At 42.1% G+C, this 25,186-nt stretch overlaps 1 long non-coding RNA gene across 1 annotated transcript in view; it reads left to right on the top strand.

The window, feature by feature from the left end:
• The first annotated feature begins 327 nt into the window (after nucleotides 1-327).
• The window catches only part of LOC138066909 (uncharacterized), a 229,573-nt gene continuing 204,714 nt past the window's right edge, over nucleotides 328-25,186 (top strand). The window contains exons 1-2 of the long non-coding RNA XR_011140604.1: nucleotides 328-472; nucleotides 557-731. This is a non-coding gene — a long non-coding RNA (uncharacterized lncRNA). The remainder of the gene's footprint in view (nucleotides 473-556; nucleotides 732-25,186) is intronic.

The raw sequence follows: 25,186 nt of genomic DNA, 5'->3' as shown, positions 1-25,186 counted from the left end.
GAGGAGCGTTAGGACCGTTGCGGGGCGGGCTCCGTGAGGGAACGGTTCGGGCCGTTGCGGGGGGGGGGCGGGCCGCGGGCGAGGAGTGTTAGGACCGTTGTGGGGCGGGCCCCACGAGGGAACGGTTCGGGCCGTTGGGGGCTTTGGGGGCGGGCGAGGAGTGTTAGGACCGTTGTGGGGCGGGCCCCACGAGGGAACGGTTCGGGCCGTTGCGGGGGGGCGGGCCGCGGGTGAGGAGCGTTAGGACCGTTGCGGGGCGGGCCCCACGAGGGAACGGTTCGGGCTGTTGGGGGCAGGCCCTGCCAGAGGATCGCTAGGACCCCTAAGGCCTATGTGTGGTGTCTGGCCTTTGGGGCGGGGTTCTTAGGTTTGTTCTCTTCCTCAAGGGAGTTTTGTTCATATAAAATATGGAGGAGTTCACTTTACTAAGGAGAGAGGAAGGGCTTTTGTGTGCCTGCTGAAGGCTAGGCAGGTAAGAAAGCTAGTTTTGAGGTGTCTGCTGTGGAAAATGTTTAAATTATAATGTTACAATTATTATAATATCTTTTGTTAATAGTGTCAGTGGAGGAGACAAGGAGCAGCCTCTCTGCCAGGTGGTGTCTGCCTGGGGTGGATGAAGGAGAATGAGAGATGGGCTGAAATCCCCTCAGGTGAAAGCAAGACTGTGGCTCCTCTGGCTGCCTCCCCCCAGTGTCCTTTGCTGGGCTGCAAAGGAGATGGCGACCCCGTGTGTAAGTCTGAGTCTGAATTTCCTTTGGCCTTCATTTTAGACTATTTTCATTTCTTTATAAGCTGTCTTCATCTCATCAGTGGTTTGTGGGTTTTTTTTTGAAGTTGAATTTTTTTTTTGAAGTCTGATTTTGTTGCCTCAACGAGACAAAAAGTTGTCACACCCATTCAAATTCAGTTCAGCCTCTGCTGAAGTTTTTTTTTCTTATTTTCTTCTAACATTTTCATTCAGTTGCTAAAGTGAAAAATGAATGATTCGCACGGCACTACCTGGCAGGTTGTTGGAAACTTCTGAAAAATTGAAAATCTTTTTCTGTAAAAGGTCTGTGACTGGCTCTATGGAAGACAAAATGCTTCGTCCAGAACTAAATGAATGCTGTAGAAAGATTGTGATAGTTTTAATGGGTTTTATCCTAAACTGTGGAACATCTCTGTAGGTGTAACTACTTGTGCTACCTAATTAGCTCACCAAGCTATCAGAATGCCCAGACTGAACTCAACTGCTATTGGAAGTATGATGATGTTGTTAAAATACAAACAGGACTCTTCTGTGTTCTAAGCTACCTGAAACTTTTCAACTGACTGGGTTGTTCAGTTCTACTGTATTGTACTTCAGGTGATACAGTTTGCTCTAATAGGAAATCAAGCGTGTTCTGCTTATCACAGTGTTGTGTGTATGTGATTTTTTTCAACCCATTATTGTAAATGTTGAAAACAAAATGACCGTGGTTAAAGCTCTCAAAGAGAACGAGGTCCAGCAGTCAAAGTGTAGAAAATAGCTCACTTCTGAGTTAGAGTATGTATCAAAATTGTCAAACATATCTTAAAACCAGAATGGAAGTCTGTCTAGGCTAGGTGATCTTTCTGGTTATGTTATTTTGTTCTATGGATCAAAATAGAGCTATCAAGCAACTACAGAAAATGACACATTTACATAGATATTGTCAGGACTGAAATTACTGCCCATTTTAATGTTGAGTAAGAGCTCACTTTGCAAATAGCCCCAATTATTTCAGTAAAGCTATAACCAAAGTACACTTTAGTGTGAACAAGGCTAGTGGCTCTTACCTTCAGCTAGCTCTGAATAAACTTGATTTTGGTTGAGCATCCTTCTGCTTAATGTAAGTACCACAGAGGAATTTTTCTGATGTTGTGAAGAGTTCAAAAAATACTCTTATGTATATTCTGACTTCTTAAATATAACTTCTAAGAAGAGTCTTTGCAATTTATCAGAAGTTAGATCTACTCATACGCACAAGTGTAGTGAGATGGCTTTTTATTTGCTAGCTCTATTTTCTCCTCTAGCTGTCTGCAATGAGATTTTTTCCTAAAAGGTTGCCGACACCTGAGTAAAACTCCAAGCAACTATGTTTAGTGATTTGCTTCAGTGTTGTGAAGGTGTTCCCTTTAGTCACTTTATTAAGGAAGCAGCTTTCTGAGAAGAACTGGTAGCATGAGAAATGACATCATGGGTCAGAAAGGAAATTCAGGAATTTGAGTAGAGACGTCAGTGGCCACAACTGAAGATATGAAGTCTAGGATAAGTTTGAATCTCTCAAAGCCGTGCAGAATAGAACTAGGAGAAAAAGAGACAAAAAGAAAGCTTAATATGAATCTTTTTTTTTTAGAAACATAATTTCCCCATGCAATTTGAAAACTTTTTCTTGACACTCATCTTAGCTGGAGTGGATGAATGGTAGGCTGGGGCCAGACTTTTCAGTATCTCTACGGAGAAGCTCAGGTGACAAAAGAAGGGTCCACCTTTGAAAAGAAGGAAGGATAAACTTTTACATGGGCTTATAGCAGTTTAGAAGTAGACTTTAGCAAAGCAAAGGTGCTGAGCAGTTGTCAGTTCCTTCTCTGACCTTCCCTGCAGTAGTTTTGTGTTTTGGCTTAGACAAAGGCATAATTTCCTCATCAGTGCTCTGTTTTGGGAAAACAAGGAATTGAATGAAATCCCAGTGTTGACTCTTACTACCGTTTTGCCATTCAAGAACCCTGATGTTTGCAGTGCTCTTTTCAAGCTGCTGTATGAGTATTTTTCTTCCCCCAACACTTTCTTTTTGTCCAGTCTGTTTCCAGCTGAGCTTCATTGTGTTTTCACTGGAGTCTTTGGCTGAGTACCACTCAGGCTTGCCCAGCAGCCCTTACAGTAGCATAATTTAGTTAACTTTTGCTTCTTGCTTTTTTTTTTTGGTACAGTGCATAAGGTGTGTATGTGTATATATATATATTCTCAAGAGACCTACTTCTGTGTATGTGTGTCTGCGTTTGTTCATACAAACAGTATGTAGTAATTGAGTACGCAATATTGAGTGGTTGTAGCTGATAATAGCAAAAGCAAACCAGTTGTGTGTGTTTATGCCCTTAAACATAGACTTTATTAAAACTAGCTGCCTTAGAAAAACTGCAGATTCATATCGTATTAAACTCTTACACTAACTCTCCTGGAACAGTAAGTTTGTTCCTGTAATGGTGTTTAGATTTACCCTTTAATATAAAGCTCTCCTTGTAAACAGTTTATAAAAAGCTTATAATTGAGAAGCGTTACAGATATAAACAGCTCGGCCTGCAGCATGGACTCTACAGATATCTATAAGGACTAAGTAACCATTTACTTAAGACACACCTCACCCTGAATGGCTCACCCTTGTGTTTCAAACTGATTCGTCTCTGTCACTTAGGTTCCTTTGCTCTTCACAAGACTGGTGTGAGGTTATACTACCATAATGGAAAAATTATTCATAATAACAGTAAGAGAAAACAGCTATTTTTTTTCTTCTTCTTCCCTTAGTTAGTTGTGTTATCAAAAGAAACTCAACTGGATCTGAGCTTTCTCTCCAGATTTGAATCTCTCTCTGTTAGAGAACAACATTTCCTACACTTAAAACATGCCTGAATCTTAGTCATGTCATACACATTATAGTGGTTAAGCACCTTTATGGAGATTGACTTTTTGGGGTCATTAAGGAGTGGGAGGGAGGGAGAGCTTACAAGATTTGCTCACTGATGTGTGGTGTTTTTCTGTGTGTTGTCACTGCTCCATGGGTTTGGGTGGAAGGGACTAATGGAAGAAGACACCAGCACTTGCCTCAGGATATGCATCTGCACCTTGCCTAGCCCAGGACTTCGAATCCGGCAAGTGCTGAGCTGATATTTGAAGCAGCTTGTGCACTTGGTGTAATTACTTGTTTGGTCACCAAGTGGGGAAGTTTTGCTGCTCCCTCAGATAGTACTTGTCTTCAATCTCCGTGCTCTGAAGTCTTAACTAGTGATCCCTAGGAAGGACTTTTCCCCAACATCATTCACTAATTAAGCAATTCAGAATGTAGAGTTATTCGGGCTTCAGAATATTACTCAGGGGGCCTTTAGTACAAACATTAGCATTTACACAGAATCCATAATCATTAGAAAAAAAGAATGATGTTCCGGACAGTCCTGGCTGTATCACTTCAGTAGTCTCTGCTATTACATGTTAGCAGATTTTGTACAACGCCTCTCCCCGGTGAAGAGTTCTTTCTATACATGCCACCCCCGTCCTGGACATCACGTATTGCTGCTTGCATCCCTTGTTTTCTCTGCATCAAATTCTGCAGTGAGAGGGGAAAAGAGGCAGTGGTATTTTTGGCATCTTGCTGCTCTGCTGCAGTTTTGCTGCAGTTTATTTGCAAATTTGTGCTGCCTGAGACTTTGAAAGGGACTTTTTTTTTTCTCACTGTCAAGAAGACCAGGATATCAAGGCCTAGTCTCAAAATGTAGGTCGTCCTGATAGTATCTTGCCTAGGTTCTAGTTCCTTAAGGAGTAGCCTGAAGTTTGAATGTGCATAGGTTATCTCATTTCATTTTAAAAAGTGCCATTTGCCTAAAGGCCAAAGCTATATCCAGCTTTCAGTTGTATAACACTAATCTTCAAAATGTGTCAGATATGTGGTGTTAAACCTAAAAAGAGTGATATTATAGCTAGTATTCCTGTTTGGTCCACAGTGTTTGTTAGTCTCCCAGGTATCAGTGATAATGCAGTCTTGGCAGGCTGGTGCTAATTTTAGCTATTGAACCCTCATTCTTGGAGTAGTAAAACTCAAATTTTTTCTTCTCTGAGGACAAGTCTTGAGTGAAGAGCAGCTTATACCTCTTCTCATTTTCATCTTTATCAGCTTTCTGTGACTGGCCTTTTTGCATCACAGTATGTTAGACGTTTGTATGTCTTATGAGCCAAGAACACGTTAGGCCATTTCTTGATGTGCCAATTAGCAAAAGGATTACATTAATGTTATCTTGGGGAATCAACCAGCAGTCTTCAGGAGATGCTGCTGCTGATATAGGTCTTACTGTCTGATAGTTTTACTGAAAATGTGAACATCAGGTACTTAGATAGGGAACTGGGAAACTGTCCTACAGTAGGACTGTAGGACTGGGAAATGTCCTACAAAGATGTTTTTGCTGATACCTTAATACTTTGACTAGAATGAATATGCCCTCTTCTCTGAGTATGCCTTGCAAAACAGCTTGTTGTCAGATACTGAAAAGCTACAAAAGGGGAATGGTGAGAAGTGGTGATATGAATAGAACATTGGTATTCTCAGGTGGGCAGAGAAAATTCCAGGGGAGAAGATATTTGTGGGGAGGATCTCTAGTAGAGCACATTATTTTGCTTATCCTAAAATACTGAGAAGACGGTCAGAGTTGCTAGTGGTATGCTACTTTGACAGAGAAGTAGGGAGTAACTGATTTCAGTCTTTGAGAAGGACTAAATACAAAGCTAAGTTAACATGTAAATGCTGTGATTTTACCCTCTCTAGGGCTGGTAGTCTTGAGTATTTTTTTAGAAGCAGTTGGTGCTAGACATCATTTAAGACTAACCTTGAGTGATTTAGATGAATTTGAAGCAGGTAAGACCAAAGTTTGAGGGATTGGTACAGACAAATAAACATGGAGAGAATGAACTGAGTTGCAAATCACTGATTTAACACTGATTTAGGGGGCATTTCTTGCAATTTGCACTGCTCAAATTGACACTCTCGCTCCCCCCACATGTTTGGAAACCAGCATCCTGAGGGAACATGACAAACCTCAAGCCAACTGGGAGAGAAGAAGCCTTTTTAGGAAGAGGCTTCAAGCAGAAAGCAGTGCTCAGCCCAAGCTCCTGTGGAGCAGGTGCTCTGTGGTAACCTAAAGGATGGGAAAGATGGGGGCAAAAGTAATGCAAGCCTTGAGCTTTAGAGTAGGGTGTTGTGCCAATCGCCAGGGCCAGCTCTGGCTAGAGACAAAATACGTGGTCACTTAAAGCCCCAAAATGATGGCCTTAACCAAAGGAGATATTCCAGGCTTTGCAGTACTCTCTGTGGCTCTATACCTAAATTTTTCAGGGCTGCTAGAAAGCTGTGGGCTAGCCCTGCTCCCCATCACACAGGGAAGAAGCAGGTACTGATTTGGTCAGTGGGACTGATGGAAGAAAGCTAATCTGCCCCAATTCCCTGCCTACACAGGCAGATGCTCTGCCTGTGTCTTGTCCTTTCCTGCACGCATGCCTGAGGGTATCTGCAGAAGTTGCAGCCCCACGTGTGTGTGCTGCAACTCCTGGTTGCATCAGAACAGAAACTGGCAGGAAAACATACACAATTTGGTTCAGCTTGGTTTTTTTTATCTTAAAGCTGTAGAGCTGAAATCATAATCTTTAAACAAAAGGTCACATTTTATTTACATGTTCTTTACAAGCGCGCTGTTATAGGATATAATAGCTCTTTGAACGTTAACTTTCTATTTACTCTTAGCTTTGCTGCAGCCATATGTGAAGGCTTGGAATGCAGTTGGGGAAATAAGAGGATGAAAGAAAAATAGCCATAAGCCTGAGCAAGGCTCTCAGTTTTATAATATGCCATTCTAATGAACAGTAGCTATTGTAGGAGATCTCCATGTTGAAACGTCTCTAGAGAAACCGTGAATGAAATTAGTGCACCAGAATGTGCTACTGTTCTTATAATTCAATGATCATAACTGTTTTTCATGAAAGTAGGAGCGATTTTTGTGCTTTAATATGACAAACTGCTCCTTTAGGAAGGAATGTGGCTTTAGAATGTGTTTTCAGTACTTCCCATTGATGTTTGTTGCCATCTCCTCGTGGCAAATCTGCATGAAATATTAAGCAGGGATTAGACCTTTCAGTACCACAAAAAGGTCATAACTAAGAAAATAAGAACGGTTGTGCTGAGTCAGACCCAAAGGTTCATATCGTCTTGTATTCAGTGTCGGACATTGGCAGATATCTATAGAGGAACGTAAAAAACAAGCAAGCATAAGTTTAGAACTGCACATTCCACAAAAAGCAGTAGAATTCACAACTTTGTTTTGATCAGTTTGTAACCTTTTTTGGTTGTGGGGGTGGGTTTGGGGGATTTTGTTTTGTTTTTTTTTTGTTTGTTTTGGTCAAAGGAAGATGTTAAGAAGGATGTTGAGGGCAGCTCTGTATAGATTCAGATCACAAAGGCTATTATCAGAGAGTTAGCTACAAAGCTAGGGTCAGATATTTACTGATGTAGATCCTGTGATTCTATTGACTGGAGTAAGCTGTGTTGATTTGTACGAGTCAAGGATCTGGCCTGTAGGTTTTATGCCATTAAAGCTTATCTTGATTTTCTATTGCCTTTTGCATTTTATGACAATGTTCTCATAATTACACAGATTCAGAGGGTAAGTTCCCATCTTATAAGCCTGTTTAATGGATTTTGAATTCTGTATTCCCCTGCACCCTTTCTCATGGGGCAGTAAAGTCCATACGTAGCAATGAACAATGGATCACTCAGGTGACAAACACTTTCAAATCCATTATTCTTTAATATTATTCTTTGAACTCTGTCTCCACCTCTTTACTGCTCACTCATAGCAAAACATTGCACTTGCTCAATGAAGTCCACTTGTTGTCATCTGTACCCTTATCTGGGCAATGTGGTGGAAAGACCTGATCTTTGAGACTGCTATATCATTTTGCTTGGGTCTCTCCATTCATGGGGCTGTCCCTCCCTAGCTGCAAAAATGTCAAGCAGAACTCATTTCCATCAACAGAGAGCTCAGTGATATAGAGAGCCATCAAAATTAGAGATGGAAAAGGCTTATTGAAAACTCTTTCTCTCCTGCTTCTTGCAAAGGCAGGATTGTTCCTTACAATAACTTGTTTCATTCTTTGTTTAGGTATTTTCAGAAAGACTCAATCGATAAGGCTCAGCTGTTTCTCTTGGGACGTTATTCCACAGCCTAATACACTCACTTTTGCTAAGTGTTTCCAGATATCCCTCCGCCCCCGCCCCCCGTGCTCAGTTTCATCCCATCACTTCTAGTTAGTTATACTTCCTTGAGCCACAAGAGCTCCCTTTTCTGTTTATAGGAAAGAGCCCAACCCTTTCTTTGTGAGGAAGAATCCAGGGCTGGACTCTGGAAATGGAGAAGCTTGATGCTGCCTCATCTTGTGTCTGAGGAAATTCCTCTCTTTCCTCACCTTTCTGGCAAGAGTTGAGAAGTGTTAATAGCTGGAGATGATTCATATAAACACTTTGAATAATATGTCTATTGATTATTATAATTATATTCTGCTATAGTGTTAGGTAGTTATAGAAAATTAGTGGGTACCGCCTGGAAAGGACTGTTATGTCTTCTCCTCTGTCCTCTTATCAAGAAGCTAACTATATCTATCTCAATCCTGCAACAAACCCTTGAACAGCATCTTAATTTGATAGGTCAGTGATTTTTTTTTGAGGGTATTCTACCACATGCAGTTGAGTATCTGGACGAGGTGAACTCGAATGTATCCCTTCTTCAGTGCACAGCGGGGTTTGTCCTTTCCCAGGGAGAGAGCCCACTGCTCGGTGCTGCATAAGCAGAGGAGAAAATGTGGTTACTGACACAGAGCCCTGCCTAAATGCTGAAATGCACTGAGAAAGCAACTAAGACTTTAGACTTCTGGTGTTCGCCAGGAGTGGCTGGATGCTTTAACTTTTGTTCTCTTTTCTAGCCACCATGGATTAATAAAGCTGCTGCTCTCCCTAAAGTTGAGCGAAGCGTTTTGAGACGGATGTTTCTTTTATTTTGTTTATTTTTGAATACAGATGCTTGTTTTCATTTTCATTGGTGGCAAGCCTAGCATAGATGTATTGATCTGGACATCTTTAGGGAATTCACAGATAATCTGAGATCATGCGGGGAAACTCTGCCCCCCGATTTTTTTTGCATTTCAAATATGCCTGAATAGCTTTCAAGACAAAATGGATGCCACTTTCAAGGTGGATATCAATTCTTCATTCGTTAGAATCATATCAGAGTATCCAGTAAGGAATGGCAATGGGCAGAAACCTCTCACACCCTGATTCAGAAAGGTTTTGTTCTGTTCAGCAGTGTTGTATGCCTCTTGTATGATGTATTGCACAGGCAAATTTTCAAACCAAAGGTAGAAACTGTGCTGGTAAGACAGGCATTTTTCTCACCTGCTTTTGAGAATCTGATTCAGATTGACCATGCTGTAGGTTGACCTCTGGGGTTAGGAAGTTTTGCAGCTCAAGGTGCTGGAAGCTTTGTAGCCTCAGGCTGCTGGAAATTGAGGTGTTTGGAGGATTTGGGTATCTATGAGGTTGTGTGGCAGCTCTTTGGTGGCTTTGCAAGCATCAGTGTGAGAATAAATCACATAAAGGAGATAAGCGCTTGGGTTTTGAGTGTAACTCACTGCAGACACGTATCATGCTTTGACTGAACAGTGGTAAAGAATTACCTCCACCTTTTTTGTTCCTTATGTGTTCCTTCTACTTTTATAAAGTATGATTTAAACCTGCCAACTCTAACTTTACTCAAACTGTATGGGCAGCAGTACTGAGGTCTTTCTTTCATTTTCCTCCAGTTTGGCTCCGCTTTCTCTTTTCTGTGCTTCTCTTCTACAATGTAAGAGTCGGTAGGAATGGTCTCCCAGAGGAAGACTGTGTTCCTAGGAGATACACTTCATATATTTAATCATCCTTGGAGCTTTCCTTTTTCTAAAGGACTGAAATGACAGCCTTTAGAGAATAATTATATGAAACACCATGTGTGAGAAAAGTGTGAAATGTCTCCAGTACCAACCAAAGCTATAGATATTTTTATTAAATAGTAATGCCATGCAGTTAGGAAGGGTTTGCCAAGCAGATGTTAAGCTGGTCTTTGTGGTAATTTAATTGAGCAAGGAACTTTTCCTGCTGTTTTTATCAATGTCAGGCTATACATGACATTTTAAACTAAAAATATAAAATGGAGAGAAAGAGAGAAAAGGGAGGAAAAATAATTAATAATCAGTTTCCATTCATGACTATCTGTTAATATTTCCCCTCAGAGGATTTAATGTTTCTTCTGAATGTTTTTTTTGGAGGCCAATATGAATCTGAACTAACCTAGACTCTGTGCAAATTCTTCCAGAGGGCCTCTCTCTGGAGTCTGGCCCACTCCTCCTAATTCATTTCTTTCTTTCCTATTTGTAAAAAGATGATGATGATAATAAAAGCAAACCCTAAACTATTCTGAAGACTACAACCATGTGGGACTTTGAAAATATTTGTGTTTAGCTCCCTTCTTCCCTATTCAGAGCATCTCTTGATGCTTAAATATCACTGTGAAATAAATCTTCCTGTACTTTAAGGATAGACTGAATCTTACTGAAGCTTACTGTCCCTGTGAAGTGAAATATCTTAACATGATTTACCATCATAATGCATTTGGTTATGTACAACTTATCAAGCAATAATAAATAAGAAAAATAAAAAGGTAATTGAAATGTCTGTGGGTCAAGGGCAATATAATGAGCCTATTCATGAAATATTATTGGGGCCCCTCCTCATAAGTATAGCATTATTTGCATGGAAAAAATGTGGTCACACTTCTACCTTGTGTGTGGTGTTCTAAACTTACGAAACTGTTTTTGCCCACACTTAAGTGGGCTTGTCTCAGTTATGTTCCCTAGAGACAACATCCATCCCCCTGCCCCAAGAGCAGGTGATCACTGTGATGAAGGTGACCAATTCTAGCTTCAACCCAAGAAGGAAAAAATATAAAATAATAAGTCACAGCACAGTAAAGCTGAGATGAAATGAAAAATCACCAGGTTGGTTTGTGGGTTTGAACTGTCTGCTTATAATGGCACAGGCTTCCCATCAGCTATGGGAACTTTTACAGGCACTTCTGAAATAAATTGCATCTGTTTTAAAGAACCCTGTGAGTGTTAAGGCCCCAGAACTATGCTCCTTATTCACCCCAGAGTTGCAGTGTGCTCCTGCCTCGAGGGAGGTACTGCTAATACCTATATCACTAGTATGCCCATCTGAGTTTGATAATGGATGCATGTGTCACTTTACTGAACAAGGAAGTTGCAATGATGTTTTAGAGCTTACTGGCCAAGATTAAAAGTGTACGGGTGGGTGTGGGTGTGATTTTTTTTTTTTTTTAAATAAAACTAGTAGGAAATGGACATTACTGCACATGTTCACTGCACTTTTGAGTGATTTCCCCTGCAATCTTTTTGGAAATAGTTTAACAGAATGGTTGAGGTTGGAAGGGACCTCTGGAGATCATCTAGTCCAACCTCCCTGCTGAAGCAGGGTCATCTAGAGCACGCTGTCCAGGACCCTGTGCAGACAGCTTTTGAATATGTCCAAGGAAGGCGATTCCACAGCCTCTCTGGGCAACCTGTGCCAGTGCTGTCACCCTCACACTAGAGAAGTTTTTCCTCACGTTCAGCCGGAGCTTCCTGCGTTTCTGTCTGTGCCTGTTGCCTCTCATCCTATCGCTGGGCAGCACTGAGGATTCTGGCCCCATCCTCTCGATCATCCCTCCCTTCAGCTACTTCCACGCCTTCTCCTGTCAGTCTTCCCTTCTCCGGGCTGGACAGGCCCAACTCTCTCAGCCTTTCCTCATAGGAAAGATGCTCCAGTCCCTTGATCCCGTTGGTGGCCCTTTGCTGGACTCACTCCAGGAGCTCCATGTCTCTCTTGTACTGGGGAGCCCAGAACTGGACCCAGTAGTCCAGATGTGGTCTCACCAGGGCTGAGTAGAGGGGGAAGATCACTTCCCTCCACCTGCTGGCAACGCTCTTCCTAATGCAACTCAGTGTACCATTGGCTTTCTTGGCCGCAAGGCCACATTGCTGCCTCGTGGTTAACTCATTGTCCACCAGGACTCCCAGGTCCTTCTCCGCAGAGCTGCTTTCCAGCAGGTCAGCCCCCAGCCTGTACTGCTGCGTGGGGTTATTCCTCCCGAGGTGCAGGACCCTGCACTTGCCTTTGTGGAACTTCAGGAGGTTCCTCTCCGCCCGACTCTCCAGCCTGTCCAGGTCCCTCTGAACGGCAGCACAGCCCTCTGGGGTATCAGCCAGTGCTCCCAGTTTTGCATCATCAGCAAATCTGCTGAGGGTGCGCTCTGAGCCTTCATCCAGGTCACTGATGAACGACTTGAACAAGACAGGACCCAGTATTGACCCTGGGGGACACCGCTAGCTACAAGCCACCAGCTGAACTCTGCGCCACTGATTGCAAGCCTCTGAGCTCAGCCATCCAGCCCGTTCTCAATCCACCTCACCGTCCACTCATCTAGCCTGCACTTCCTGAGCTTGCCTAGGAGGATGTGATGGGAGACGGTGTCAAAAGCCTTGCGGAAGTCAAGATACACAACATCCACTGCTCTGCCCTCAGCTACCCAGCCAGTCATTCCACCACAGAAGGCTATCAAATGGGTTAAGTGTGATTTTCCCCCTTTTTTTTTTGAGCAAGAGAACTGACAGTTGAAGGAGAAAACTTCTGGGCTTTTACCTCATAGAAGTAAGTAGCTGACCATAGTAAGTTCAAGGGTAAAGCAGTAAACAGATCTCCTCTCCTCTGGCTCCTGTAGTTGTTGCCACCGATTTATTTGCGTGCGTGGATGCAGAAAAATCATGTATACAAGTAGGGAGAATGGAGAGGGGGATTCAATTTTGTGGATGACTTCTGTGCCACTAATTTTATTTTTTTTTTCTTATTGCTTCTTTCACCAAACTATAACAAACGCCTGCTGTTTTTTCAGGAAATTTAAGCCATCCATGCCTCATTTTATCTTGTCAGTCACTGTATAAGGAGGAGCTCAGGCCTATGTTCAGCAAACACTGTCCTGTTGACAGTGGCTTTCCAGAAGGGTGTGAGCTAGTATCAGTTGGTTTTATGGTGGTATTTTTTGTAATACAGAAACATATGGTGCATTTTGCTGTTCGGATTTTATACTCCCCATATCATGAGCACACAGCTCCCATTAACTTTAACGAGACTGGCATGCACAAGGGGGACATATAGACCACATCATGAAGCTCTGGGTTTTTACTGTTTTGCTTTGATAGATTAATACGTATCTGAACCTACCTGCTTTAGTCTGCCAGCTCCAAAGTCTTTCGCCATAGTCATTTGGAGTGTAATCTATACGCTTTTTTGCTCAGGATGTTGTCTGATGGGGAAGAAAGGCCAAGCTCCTTAGCCAGAGGCTCGAGTCTGACTGAGAAAATGAAGCGGGATATGGAAAAGTACTGGCAGGACAGCATATCCAATTCAAATGGCCATATGCACTGTGGACACTGGAGGGGACAGATCAGTATCTGTTGTTTCTTGCCAAGGTCTGAAACTCCAGTGCGTTGGTTTTGAGCAACATATGTTGCTTCTTAAGTTCCTTTGAAGCGGGCTCCTGAAGAGTTGGATGCTAAACCAAGGTATCTGATGGGGATATTGCTCTCTGGAGTGTATATCAATACTACTGGGGGACTTGGGGGCTTAACACCACACTAACTTGTAGCAGGTAGGCTGTAGATTTAGCATCTTAAAATAAGAATCCCAAACAACCTGTGCCTGTGCTGGGGGTGTGAGGTGGGGCTAGCAATGTCTGAATGTTGTTCAGGTTCAGAGGCTTGATGAGGCGTGGGGAACACAAAACCCAGGTCTAGTACAGCAGGCTGGTGTCTGATTACACCAGATAGCTCAGCCAGGTTTGTTAAACAAGCCTTTGTGAACACAAAGGGTGAGCTTCTTCAGGTTGCAGGATGCATGTAAGCCAATGGCAAGTATGTATTACATGAATCGCCTTTGTACTAATTTCACAAAAAATATGTTTGTTACAGCGTATGTTTGAAGCTGTTGGTGCAAGCAGTAATGCCTCATGCCTGTTAGCTCTGGACATCTGCAACTCGGTCCCAAGTCAGGATATGCAGAAAGAGGACTTGCATCTCTGCTACTCTTTGTATACTGCAACCAGTAGTGGAATTTCTATTTGAAAGGTCTGTTTAGTTGTAGTGTGGCAGGGTAAAAGGATAATTAATTTCTGTGTTTAGAAAAACAAAAACCCATTAATAGAACTGATAAAACACACATTTAAAATGATCATCATGCACAGTCAGGAAATTGTTCTTTATTCCATAAGACAGCATCTCTAATCATCCTCAAAATTAAGATTAGTTTTATGTTGCTTTTGGTAGGAGAATTATAGTAGGAAGCATTGCCCTTTAAAACAGCCATGCGATGACTTTAGTGTAAGATACATCCCTTGTCTCTTGTGGAACCTGGATATCTTGTTTGCTGATGGCTGTCTGTGCGTTTGGACAGATGCATGCTTTAATAGGAATAAACTTCCGTTTCAGGCTGCTAGCCGGATGTATCATAGGTTTATGAATCCCTTTTGATATAAGAAGGCTTTTTTTTTTTTTAAAGCAGAAATGTGATAAAATCTCTTAAAGTTATATCATTCAACTACTGAAGTTTAAACAGGACACTAAATCTGGAAATTAGAAGATAAGCCATATGGCTTCTTATTGCTAAATAATGAGGAGAGATTGTCCAGCTCTAGACAAAGATTGTGGTGTTTCACAATAGCAGAATTGAAACTAGGCTAAAACTGGAGGGAGGAAAGAATCACAAAAAGATGAAGAAAAAAGCCTCAGCCTGGGGAGAGATTATCTCAACAATATGAGAAGTTATCTCACCTTTACTCAGGTTGTCCCCATGTCCCCACATATCTAGTTTGGAAGCCCCACTCCATGGAAACCAAGAGAGTTATGTAGGTTATTACTGTCTTTCATACGTTTGCTATAATGACCATGCATATACTCACTCAGTTGTTGAGGAATTTTGCACCAAAGTCCAGTAGCCCAGTCTCATTTATGAATGGGTTATTTGTAATTGCTTTGTGCAGGTAGGTGGATATTTTACACCTATGAAGGTCGGTGAAGCAAAGTCCAATGATGAGAAACTGTTTGCATGCTTATTTTTCTGCTGTTGGAGACCATACTGAAAAAACTTTTAAAGCCATAGCAGTAGCAAGAACAAAGATCATATTTTCTTGGCTGGACATAACTCTGTACTAAATCTTCACTTTTCAGTTTAAATGCTCTAAGGTCATCACAAACTTGAATTTGAATGAAACACTTAACTCTCATTTCAGGAAAGGATGTGACTAACCTTAACGTTAAGGAAAGAGATGTCTGCGTTTAGTGCCAAATTTTCTCATTTTAAAGATGCTTTTTCTTGCTACTGCTGAATTTTCTGAAGGTCTCCATTCCTAGTTCATCACCTAGATAAGCACCAGACCTTCAGGTGCCTCAGCAGCTTTCCTGCACAGCCAGAATTTTGGAAATGCTCAGAAGCTGTTGACCTAAGCTGCTCTGGAAAGAAAAGATAGTGATGAGACTGGGAGGAGTCAAGGGGAGAGGGGAGGCAGTGACCTGCCTCCTGAGGAGGCTTATCCTTATGGCAGTGTGCTACTGTGAGGAGAGATGTGAGGCCAATGCATCTGCAGGTAGCACAAGCTCTGACCTGAGTGATTAAGTACTGGTAAGGGGCAGGAGAGCTTCTCTGGGTCCGTCTAAGCAATCTTTCGTCTGTGTGTGTGTGGGGGGGGGGGGGTTTATTTTTCAATTAATATTGCATTGTAATGCTGGAAGTTGGACACGTCCATGAGAGAAAACCAAATTAAAATGGCATGGTTCAAAACTCCTCTTGGATATGATCCTAGATTTTTTTTTATTGGTTCTTGAGGGACTAATTTGAAAAATATTAAAACTGTAGCATTGTGAAAGCAAACATGGCTGATATTCCTCAGCTTCATATAGTCAAAACTCAGCTGGGCTGCACCAAATTATGAGATAAGCATGTAACTCATGATACTTTTCAGTGCTTGCTTCTGCTTTCAGAACACACTTATTTCCCGTGTTTAACCTTGTCCTTATGGTGCTGGCAGCTGGAAACTCACCTTCTAAAATGAAAGGTGGAATTGTCATGTACCTGTCTCTTTTTGGCGATTTAAGGCTTCCAAAAAAGCATCAGGTATTGTAAGCTTCTTTCTTTGTAAGAATCCTGTAAAACGGCAGCCCTGCATATCCAGAATTTTTTTCCAGTCACGTACAGGGAGCTTTCTACCTGCTGAAATCCATCACTTTGCCCAGAATAGTCCCTTCTGTTAAGGGGAATGTTTCTAGCATTGCCTCTGCTTGCCTCAGAAACAGTATATTCCCAGGAGAGTGTCTTCTAAAATCAGGAATGGGTAACTCTTGATAGCTGAGGGACCTTCTTAGTAGTCTGTCTATCTGATGCCTAATAAATGCAGAAACTTTCAGACTTTTCAAATCCTGCTTTTTTCTTTTTTTTTGTAGCCACATGTTAATTAGTTATTCAAAACAAAACAAACCAACCAAGGCCTGGGCATTCTCTCAAATAAATGCATCCAGATAAAGCTAACATCAGGGTATTTGTCTTCTGTCAGGAATGGATATAGCAGGACAGGCATGAGTGTTCAGAGTGGCATAGCCACTTTCTCACACGCTGTCAAGTTGATTTGGTTGTAGCCCAATTTTAGTAGCTTCCACTGCTGGCTCAATGTAAGACTTGACACTACTGCAGTGTCACCAGCAGCTAATGTCTTCTAGAACAATATGCCCCTTTTTGAAGCTTATATACAGGTATAGCCCTGAGATGGATTTCTGTTCCCCATTCTCAGTTACCCCACAGAGGTAACTGTAAGAGGCAGATTCTTAAGTTATGAGTGTGTCTATTTCCAGTTTCCAACACCTGGACCCTCAAGTCCAGATTTTTTTCCAGATAGTGTGAAATATTTCTTGCTTTTTGAAAAATTTCTTCATATTGTAATTTTGAGCGCTCCATAATAGGCCAAAAAAAAAAAAAACCTTTCCATTTTCCTAGAACTACTCATCCGTATCCTTTTGAGGTTATTTATTGAAGGCAGATACATTAACAGTTAACACTGGGTTTAATTTTTTCCTCTTATAGCTAATGTTGATTCCAGCTCTTCTGATTTTGATGAAGACTGGCTCTGCTGGCTGCCTGTGGCTGGCACAACTACAAAGCTGATTTCAGGAACCTTAGAGGTTTATTTAGATTCCTTAAATGTTTTGGCTTGATGGTATCTTGGGCATTTTGAAACTTTTGAAGCCTTTTCAATTCTTAACAGACCAAGCAGACAGACAGAAACATAGAGAAATTAGGAATAGAGTGCCATCTTTGCTTTGTTCTTCAGATGTATGAGTATCCCCAAGCGGGTGAATCAAACCAAATGGAAAAGAAATAGTAGTAAAAATTGGCAGATGGGGACCATGCTCTTCCCCTTCCTTGGGAAAGGATGGCGAAGGAAAGATGATGCTTTGCGTGCCTCCCCTAATGCAATTTGCATTGGTAGAAGGGGCTAGTGCAGCTGTGGAATTTGGAGCCTGTGAACAAATGCTGATTCCAGTGCTTTGAAGGTCAGGTATGAGGATGAAAACAGGCTCCTAGGGCTCAGCTGGCCGTTCACCCTCAGGTAGCTAAGCACTTTTCTTCTCTCTGTCCCTGTGCTGTATGCTGTTCAGATTTGCGCACAAAAGTCCTTTCTGAGCTTATCTCCTGCTGCTGTGCCATTGATATTTATGTGGCTCTTCTGAAAAGCACACATGTGAAGGAATGCTGGGAACTGGAGCGAGGGAAGAGCATGTGGAGGCAGCACCCTTTGGCAAAATGTTTTCAGTACACTACCCCTGCATGTTTGGGATTGGAAGGCCACGTGCAGCTGCTTCCTGAGCCGAGAAGAGGTAATTGTTTTATGTAACAGGGACGATTTTATACCTGTTGCTTCAAAAGCAGTGATATTCTGGGAGATGACTGGCTGGGTGAATTCTGAGCCGAAATAGCCATAAATACTTCCCATCTATTTCAGGAATCTGTTTAGCTCCTCTAAATCTTTTGGTGCCTTCCTGTTAGTGCAATGAGTTACATAAATGCCTAAACTCCTGTGAGAGAACTTGGGAAGAAGCAATGATGTGCTGGGCCGTACAACCTGAGGTAGTTGCTTGGCCCACTCCATCCTCATGCGCTCCCATTCCTGCCCTCAGCCACTCCCCACGTGCTGAATGCGATGCGTTCTCCTTCGGCTAAACCGCAGCAACTGCTAGGCCTGACAAAAGCTGCTCTTATACACACCTGTGGGAAAAGGAATGAAACAAATGCAGACCTGAAACAAATGCTCCCAGACCTGAGCATTTGCCTCTCTGGTTGTACAGACGGAGGATTTGGACCCTAACATGTGATTGCTAGCAGACTGGGGTTTGCAGCATGGTAGGGGTGTCAGACTGGAGCTCTGAGCCGTGTGCCTTTGGCTAAATGTTTTTGGAGTACATGAGGGAGATCTGCTTTTCCCCTTATTTACCTGGCTTAAACCTGGAACAAAGAAGGCTTGAGTTTGATTTCTTTGGTGCACTTGAGGAAGTTATGTTATCAGGTCTCTAATAGTGACATGGGCATTAGAAGACTAATCCCTAATGGGTTTTGTGAGGTTAGTGAGGCGCTCTTATGCTTGCTTTTGGGGCTGGTTCTGGGATGCTTTTTCTGGGATTCCTAAGGAAGGAACACCCACCCAAGGAAGGATGTCTGGAGCATTGCATGGACGTGTCCTGCAGCTTTAGCTATTCCAGCCACCATTGCAGACCGATGCCAAGCAGAAAAGACAATGGAGCTTTCTTCCTTGCAAAAACTTTGGGGACTTTTCCAGAAGGGCTGACTTGACACACAGGAGGTGGGATCTGTGTGTGTGTGTGTGCGCACGCATACGTGTTTTTTTTTGGGGGGGGGGGAGGAGGCTCTGGGGATGAGCTTGAGAGCTGGTGCCATGAGTCTTGAAATCACTCTGCAGTGGGAACACAGAGAGAGGTCTTATGTATTCACCTCCCATATCCTTTTTTTCACATGATGGTAGAGAAAATGTCCTCCATAAATTCTCTTTTTTATATGCCAGTTTTTTTCCCCTCAAAAGCCCGTGAGGACTTATTATAGCACCTGAAGGGATAGGCGAACAGTATTCGAGGCATATAGTCTTACTGCTATTGGCATTCCTCTCCTGCCACACACACATGCTTTCTTCTCCCTTTCCTCCCAAAAACTCCAAGACTTCACAGCATACCAGCAAAAACATGTAGAAAGCTCTGCTGTTGTTGATGCTCAAAGAGTTAGTTAATTGCCTTGAGGCCCATTTGTCTTTTCGAAGTCAACAAAAAATGTAGGAGTAAGAGTCACGTGCAAGAAACATGACAGAATATAGCGTTTCTTTCTTCTCTGGAAGCATGGTGGACACTGTTTCATGCACAACCATGAGATTAGCTCCATTCTGTAGGAAAGTGTTCTGTTGTGTGCAGAATGGAATGTGCAGCAGAACGCACTGTTGTGTGCAGCAGGAATGAAACCTCTGTACAATTTTTAGAGTTTGATTGGAAATTAGAGTTGTCTCATGTTCAGAGTGAGAATATTTTTTTTTGTTTATTTTAATTGTCTGCAGAATTCTGTAGAAAGAATAATTATTATTAACTAGTTCAGAAGTCTCCTAGAAAGGACCTTGTTTTCAGTTGAATTATGTAGGACTTGCTCATGCGGGAGCTAACAGACAAAACCAAAATACCCATAGACTATTGACTGGTTGTCCTGGCCACTTCACTTGTCAAACAGATAGTGTGCACCCATGCTCTTGAAACATGTGTTGTGCTTTTCTGATAGGCAGTGCAGGCTGAATCTAATAAACCCCTATGTCTCTTATGCTGGGAAAATGCTGTTAAACAGTGATTTTATGTGCAACTTCACAAGCCAAATATGCTAAAACTGCTATGGGCAGCTGGAGAAGGTGGCAAGATGAAACCACTGGGTTTCTTCTTCATTTTGCTGGGATGCTGCAGGGCAGCCTCTGCCATGCTCAACCACAAACAGGCTGTTGGCCTTGTACCTGGACAGGAAAGTAGCATCTTGGAGAGATGCTGCACAGAGAGAGCAAGATGGTGTCTCTCAGGTTGATGTCTTTTCTGTGTTGTTGAATCCTGTTGCTACCTTGTTACCATCTCTACCTCTGCTCAAACAAGGATGTCTTGAGGCACTTGCCCTTTCCTTCGGTATGCCTATGTACGTTACTGTGCAGAAATGACTGCTGCTGTGACCTGGTGGTCTCTGCATGGACTGAGTCTGCCCTTGCTGGGCTAGAAGTAGCCTTTCCTATTGTTTCCTCTTAGGTACTTTGAGTGGTGGAAATACCATTTTTGGGAGATATTTTCATAATGGAGCTGAATGGATGTAGCAAACTCCCTTGCAGAATGGGAAACTCAATAAGCAACTACTGGCTTTCTTTGAACTGGTATATGTAATAATGACAAATAATTTATTTTAAGGTGTACTGAAAGGCTGTTAAAATTGGAATTGGGTTTTTTTTTTCTTTGTGAAAGAGTGACTAGAAACAGAACACATTATTGTCACACAGTTTGTAATAGTTAAGCTTGTCTTCTGCAGTTAAGCCAGAGCTATATGGGGATAGCACAGGCTTGAGAAAGGACATTTTGGGTGTTGAATTAAAAAACAAAGCAACCCCCCCCCCAGTTTCTTCTGATGTCACCAAGATCTCTGTGTGAATGAGCCTCCGTGTCCACTGGATGTAGCTATTGCTTCACAGAAATACAGCTAACTACACACCTTTCTGGCTCTTTATTGAGAAGGTTTAAAAGAGATCATTTCAATGGAATTCCTACTACTGGTATGTCTCTCTCTCTCTCTCTCTCTCTCTCTCTCTCTCTCTCTCTCTCTCTCTCTCTCTCTCTCTCAATATTTACATTTTTTTCTGGCTGTCCTCCTGCTTATCAGCTATGAAGAGCACATGGGACATCACTGGATATTCTAATAATGAGATGAAGAGTTACCTGCCTATAACTGCACTAATTTCCTGCAGAGAAACAAAAATGGTCCAAACTCTCATCTGTCTGTAAAATCCCAGTGCTACGGAAAAACAAGTTTATCAAATGGAGGCAGTGACCTGAAGATCTGAAAATGAAAATAGTTGCCCCTTTTTGTGTGACAAAAATGTCAAGTTAGGTCAGGTGTTAAAGCCTTTATTTAGCTGCTTATACTTGAAGAGTTCCTTCTGTTCTCCAGGGTTAAACACAAGCACTGTATTTCAGAGGTAACATGGGAGATTAGATATATCTTGTAGGTATTCTGTGGAGAAGCGATGTGTCTAGCGGCACTGAAAATAGAGACTGAGTCATAAAGGAGAAAACACCAAACCCTCTACATAAGCCATATTTTAAAAGGGTAAAGCTAATGATATCTAAAGACACAAAATAAAGTTTGCCAAAATTACCAAGTGATTCCCTTGGAACTATTGTTTGCAAAACTGTGAGCCGAGCTGCTAGAGTAAGAGACCACCAGTGTTCTTAGAGCTATATACTTATCTATACTAGAGGCTTTTGAAAACTTTCAAGTTTTCCACTTTTATTTGTCAGGATGAGAAAGCAATTATGAAAAAATAAATACAATTTTAAAGAAGTTTGCATGTGTTAACGCTTCTCTACCTGCAGAGAATTTATAAGGCTGCCCTAGTAAACATTCAGGTCTTTTTCTCCCCCCCACCTCCCCCCTTTTTTGTTTTCCTCCTCTCCTATATAGTTTACTGGTATTAGTACAGCAAGATGTATGTATCATTGAACCTAGCAAATGGGGCTAGAAAGGACAATACGTTATTTAGTCTTGTTCTTTCCCCAAGGCAGGATCAACTAGATCTAACCCTCCTTGACAGATAAGCAGCAAACCTGTTTTTAAAAACCTCCTGTAACAGAAATTTGACACCCTTCCTCAGGCAATCTTTGCAGAAGTCTTCTGACTGCTAGAAAGCCTTTCCTAAGGACAAGTCTGCACCTCTCTTGCTGTAATTTAACCCCTTGATTTCTTGCCTTATCCCCAGGGGACACAGGAATTTATTCTTTTCCTCTTTGTAGCAGGTTTTTGCATATTTGAAGGCAGTTGCTGCCTCTCCTCACAGTCTTCTCTAAACTGTGTACTCCAGTTCTTCCAAAGTTTTCCCACCAGACTGTTTTCTAGATCTCTGATCACTCTGATCACTGTCCTGTGGGCTCTCTGGGGCCAGTAAATTGTGGAACAGCTTTTCTCTTGTTCTTGAATGCTTGTAGTTGTGTCTCAGCCAAGGCACGCTCAACTTTCAGCTTGTAAACCATAATTTTAGTTTAGAAAGCTTTAGGGAAACAATGCATAAATAGTGTCTTGCTACCGCTATGTACTCACTGAAAAGGGAAGATTTTGGAGAGTTGCCTGGTTGGGTTTTAGACAAACAGGATGGCATGGGTATTTTGCTTCCATGGCAGACGACAGAAAATAAAGCTCTGCAATAGGAGGAGAGGGGAGCTAAGTGAGCAGAGTATTGTGCCCACACATAAACTTAGGCCTTCCAGTGCTAAACATGCAAGAGCCATCTCCAAAAAGTGCAGGGTTATAAAGCCAGAGTTATAAAATTGCTGGCATCCTATTGGCTAAGTTCCTACGTTCGGATTGCTTGCGTTAGCAAGAGCAAACACCAAAAGCATCTGAGAAGTATAAAAAAACTAAAAGGACTCAAACACTGTGGCTCTGTTATCTGCTGCTTTTTAGTGCAGCTTTCTTTTGGTATAACTACTAGCGTGAATATGGGAAAGATCTTACTTTTTTATTTTTTCCCTTCCCTCCTCTTTAACACGGTGCATTTTAAATCAAGCTGTCTTCTGTAGCTCTGCGGCAAATCTGCACATTTCTGGTTTTGCTCTTTCAGAGGATAATTTCTCCTGTTTAATGAGATCTGAGAATGAAGTCAGGCATGAGTTGGAGAAAGGTCACAGCATGTGCTCAAAGGTATATTAACTACTGTTGGAGCTGGCATCCGTCGACTTCCATGAAGACAAAATTAAGAAGCAAACAGTAAATACTTCCACTAGCACTTTATTACAAGCAGGACCATTTACAATGAATAAGAATTTGAGAAGCTTTAAGGATGAAATGGGGATGTTCACACACACACACACACACACACACACACACCAAAAAAAAAAAAAAAAAAAAAGAAATCATCGTACCACTTAGATTTAGAATGTGATTCCAGTCAAGGTTAATGGGGAAATGGTTAATGAGGGGTACAGAATCCAAAGGCTGTGTTGATGCCATATTGTATCTTGCACAGGTAATTAATGCTACTGACTACTGCTAAATGGCTCTACCTGAGCACATTTTCTCTTACAGGAACTTTAAATCCCACACACTGTATACAGGAGTACTCTCTTGCTGCTTTACGACTCCCACTAATGCTGAACAGGCTAAATCAGAACCAATTTCTTCACTCATTTCCAGGATGGTGATTTGCATCCATCACCACCACAATACATTTATCGTTTAGGGCCCAGTGGTGCAATGGCAAGTTTGGCATCAGCTTCACAGGGGGCAGGATCAGACCTTGAATGCATATAGTAAAAGAATAATGATATTCTGCCACTTAGACAACATCTCCACAGCAGGAAGTACTGTGATTTAAAAAAAAAAAAAGGCAGCTCCCTCTTTGTAAAGCTCTCTTCCCTATTGTCATCCTTCTCCTCTCTTTTATTTATTTTTGGAGAAGTTATTTTTCTACAAGTTCCAGCCAAATGTTGCCCCTTAGTGGCTGGTGCAGTGAAAAATAAAAAGCAGCTCAAGGTCGAGAAAGCCTGAAAGCCATCCCTTGTCCAGAGAATAAGGATTCAAAATCCACGTAGCTGACCAAAATCAACTTCCTCCATTCACATCCGCTCCTGGAAGCTGAGCTGTGCTGAGTGCCAGGCACGGGAGGAGGAAGTGCAAGATGCAATTATTTTGAGGGAAAGTGAGAGGCTGCATAGGACTGACTGTCTGGTTTTGTTGTTAAAAACATTTCGTTTTCCCTTCCTCAAACAGGGGCTTTAAAGTAGGGCATTTGTGTACACTCTTCTTTCCACACAGTGCTCATTGTATTGACAGGAATTGCTTCAGCTGAACAGTTTCATCAATGTGCTCGAGCCTGTTTGTAGGTGGCATCTGGAGGGCAGATTCCACTCTTATCCAAGACCCAGGCCTATTCCATTACTGTCTTTGAAACATCTCCCAGGTGCATTGCTTTTCTTCCTAGTCCCGTTTCCCCCTCCTTTCTCCTTCGGTTATTTGAATAAAATGGCTCGAAAAGCTGAGGCCAAATCCTCAATTTCTTTTGGGCAAGGAGTAATAGCTTTACAGGATTAGCCTGCAGGTTCCACCTGCCCTTGACATAATATGGGTATGAAAACTCGCAGGAGGGACAGTCGCTCCAGTGCCAAGTTACAGCACAGCACTGACAGCTGCAGAATTGCACCTATTGATCATGGTGTAAGAGAGAACGTTTCATCAACCTTTAATTGAGCTGATTACTAACAAGAATAGGGTCAGAGTGGGTTGTGCTGTTGAGTCTAAATAGCCTTGCAAAGCAGAGGTAAATGCCTCATAAACAGGTCACAATTTATATCGTTTTAGAATTTCTTGGGATCTGGGATTTACAGCCCTTCTGAAAATTTGTGCTCTGGCTTAGTGGAACAGAAACATGATGCCAGGTTTTTGCACGTTTCTAGCACATGTGTGCCTTCCGCTGCCTCTAAGTGATACTTTGCATATTTTGACTTATGATTGTGCACCTTTAAAGAGTGCCTGTTTGTGCCCTGGACAAAATGTACAAAGCCAAATCAAGGTAGAAGCTTTCCTGGTAACTTACTAGTAAATTTGATCCAGACAAGCTCCCCACTGGATTCTTCTGCATGTGGAATCCTCTTCAGTAACATTCCTCCTCGCTGCAAAGCAGCAGCAGCATTGGAGTAAAATCTGCTTGGAAAAGTCGAAGATTTGGCCTCCAGCGTAGAGAAAGCAATTTCTTTGGAGCGTCCTGATCTTATTCAGTTCCCTGGCATTTGCGAAGACTGGGGACTGGTTTCTAAAATCGTCTCGCTGTATTCAAGAGTGGCTCACAATCAGAGTGATGGTGGACTTTTCCTCTTTACTCCCTTCTTCTTTTCCAAAAGTTGAACTTTTTTGAATCTTCTAGATTGATTGTTTTCAGGGAGCAAACTTTTGTTTTGCAAGAGACTGGG

The sequence above is a fragment of the Struthio camelus genome, chromosome 3 (genome assembly GCF_040807025.1).
Source record: "Struthio camelus isolate bStrCam1 chromosome 3, bStrCam1.hap1, whole genome shotgun sequence".
NCBI classification, from domain to species: Eukaryota; Metazoa; Chordata; class Aves; order Struthioniformes; family Struthionidae; genus Struthio; species Struthio camelus.
Note: the sequence above shows the minus strand (reverse complement) of the source record. Positions and strands in the feature narration are given on the sequence as shown.